This window comes from Triticum aestivum, chromosome 1A, assembly GCF_018294505.1.
Source record: "Triticum aestivum cultivar Chinese Spring chromosome 1A, IWGSC CS RefSeq v2.1, whole genome shotgun sequence".
NCBI lineage: Eukaryota > Viridiplantae > Streptophyta > Magnoliopsida > Poales > Poaceae > Triticum > Triticum aestivum.
Genome location: NC_057794.1, coordinates 554,362,564 through 554,365,807, shown reverse-complemented (window position 1 = coordinate 554,365,807; position 3,244 = coordinate 554,362,564). Strand labels below are relative to the sequence as shown.

Below are 3,244 nucleotides of genomic sequence, written 5' to 3'. Positions count from 1 at the left end.
GATACAATTTTCGCTGTGTTGTCAAGTTGATCCTGGATTGACAAATATACACAGGAGGGTCTGGAAATAATTTCCGGGTTCTCACAGTGATTATGTATACAACCCATTTTAATTAATATTGGGGTTCGTCCTTATTCAGATTGTCAACACCCCATTTCCAATGCTGCCCTCCAAGTTCCCCTACCTCAAGAACCTGGAAATCAGACTCCATCCAGCAACAATGCCATTCCCTCCAAGCCATGACATATTTTCTTTGATTTCTTTTGTTGACGCTTCTCCGGTCCTGGATTCTTTCATTCTTCGGGTAAGTCACTATTCATAACACTCAAAGCTATCTACGACAAATAGTGTGTTACACTTTTTTTATTGCAACAATGGCACTACATGCAGGTAGAGCATGATGCGATTACACCCGATCTCATTTCTGGAGAGGATGATGTGTATACTAGACGAAAGCTAGAGTACCGACTTGACCGTCTCAGGAAGGTGTTGATCACAGGGTTCTCTCCATCCCGGAGCCTGGTCGAGCTCACGATCCACATCCTTGAGAGTGCAGCTTCCCTCGAGCGTCTGACATTGGACATGACCTACGGCTATGATAGGAGGTGGGGTACCTTTGGCAAATGCCCCGCCTCAACAAAGAATGGCCTATGTTTGTCGATGAGCAAGAAAGATCTCGCGGGAGCTCATAGAGGGGTGGAGATTGCTGGTCAGTACATCGCGGGGAGAGTTCCATCCAATGTTCAGTTCGAGGTCCTAGGGCCTTGCACCCGATGCCATAGTGTCGAGCGGTAGATGCGGTTAACAATGAGGTTGGTCTCGGATTATAGAATTTTTCATGTGTTTCATGTCGGTATCGCCAAACAATACGCATTTTTTGATAGCACAATCGAGTTGGCTTAGTGCTGCCTCTGATTGTGACTAGTTGCCTTCATCAAGTGGCAAAGGGTTGGCTTACTGTTTCCTTTGTGACTGCCGAAGCTTTGATCAACCGGCAATGGGGAAAAAGAGAGGTGGAGTGGCAAAGCCGCGAAAGGTTGTCTTACTGCTGCCTCTGGCTGTGACTATATGCCCGCATTGCTTTGATTAACTGTTGGCAAAAGGTTGGTTTACACCATTATGACAGTTGGAAGCTGCTCGCATTGCTTTGATCAATTAACTGAGAAATTACAACAAAAGAATATGGCAAAATATGCCGTTGCCGGGGATCGAATCCGGGTCACCCGCATGACAATACTAAAACGACTTTTTTTACAATCAATACCAGATATATTTATAATAGCAAATTGTACATGATAGAGATACAAGAGCTGACTACAGCGATTACAAAATAAAGTCTAAAAGAAACGAGCAAATTTTCGAGATCTTCAAACTCTTCCTTCTTCCATGACACAATCTTATAATTTTCTGAAGGCAGACGTAGGAACATAACAAAAGTATCAAACCACAGACCTGTAAATATCAACGAGGATTCTCCCATTGTTTTAATTTGAGCCACAATGCCAAGGCTGCGATGCATGCACGCCACCAATAAAGTAATCAACCAATATCGGCAAGAGTACCAAAACCAGTATTCCAGGGACAAAAAACCGAACAACCAGGTCAATGTCGCCGGGATCCGAGAGTACGAATTACCATTGTCGAGGAAGTAGCAATCGAGACAGATATTGCGAGGACAATCCTCCTCGCGGCGACCATGAGAAAAAAAAATCCAAAATCGATCTAGCGAAGCAAGATCTGAAGGACCATACCTAGACAAATTTAATCTTCCAACACCATCATTGAAGTCCTGGTGCTCGCATTATTCCTGAATTTATTTCAGGATTTTCGGCGATGCGCTTTCAGTGGGAGGAGATGTTCCCGTCGACAACGAGGCGCTTATGGTGACTTTGTAAATCTCAAGATGATATGCCGGCTCAGTCTCTGAAAGATGCTCATAAGGGTAGAGTGTATTTTGTCTCTGAAAGATACCACAAGCACTTTCAGATCAGGATATTTTCAGGCTGTATTTCGTCTAGTAAATACATGGTCTACTGTTAACGCATAGTATTGTACCACCAGTAATCCATAGAATTTTCATCAAAGAAAAGCTAACGATGTTAACTTTGGACGAACTTTGTATTGGTTGGCTTGCTGCACCCATCGCCAACTCCTGCAGTTGTGCAAAAACAAGAACAAAAACGAAAAAAGAAGTAAAGCGCCGTTGCCGGGGATCGAACCCGGGTCACCCGCGTGACAGGCGGGAATACTTACCACTATACTACAACGACTTTAATGGCGCTTTTATTAATTAGCGAAATTTACGTAATCAGGTTACATTGTTAAAACTCAAAGTGTATAAACGCACGGCCGTGTTGGGGGCTTGGGAGCTCGATCGAGCAGGAAACCGAACCGCCGCCGTTTCCGGCGAAAACTTCCTTAGCGCTCCCGCAAGATGGCCATGTCCAACTCCCCTTCTCGTCGGCACCTCCCACCCGAGCCTTCACCATCTCCGTCCACGGCGATCCATGACGCCATACGCACCACGCTCCCTGCTACTCCTCCCGCAAGTACGTCTCCGTCCGTACTCTCCAACCCATCTCGATCGGTTCTTCTGCTAGATGTTGAAGCAGCAGATCTAGTTCTTGAGAATTCGTACTTCTCTATTGCAAAATTTAAGCAGCATGCGAAAAAGTGATACTACATATTTACTACTACTATCTCCACCAAATTGCAGATAGTGGGCCAGAGGCTTCGTCGGCTGGAGCAAATAGTGCATCTCGCCAACAACAAGGCCATATTTCTCAAGGTGCACGAAATATGAGAAGACGACCTGGTTTTGAGCAACTCCCAGAGGTATACGTTCTTGCTGGCAGTGGAAATATATATATATATATATATATATATATATATATATATATATATATATATATATATATATATATGATGTATCTAGCCCTTGGAATTTTGCTTGCTTTTGCTAATAATTTCACAATGCGATATCGCGTGAATTGTAACCATGCATGCTTGTTTCCATAAGAATCACAGTTCATCGTAAATCGCAAGTTTGCAACAATAGTTATAAGTGTACCCTCTCAGCCCCATATTAGTGTACTTACTTAGCTGTGTTGATGAACTACTCTAATTGATTCTAGGTCTTGATGCAAACTAGATGCACAAATTAGCAAGCTATATAAATACAATTTTGTTGTTTATATTATAGTCAACTACAAACTATAGTTAGCTAACTGTTGAATTTGTCAAC

General features: G+C 43.2%; 1 non-coding gene across 1 annotated transcript; it reads right to left on the bottom strand.

Annotated features, from left to right (window-relative positions):
* Window positions 1-2,198: 2,198 nt before the first annotated feature.
* TRNAD-GUC (transfer RNA aspartic acid (anticodon GUC)) lies at window positions 2,199-2,270 on the bottom strand. Its single transcript has one exon. It is a non-coding gene; the product is annotated as a tRNA-Asp (tRNA).
* Between the last annotated feature and the right edge of the window lie 974 nt (window positions 2,271-3,244).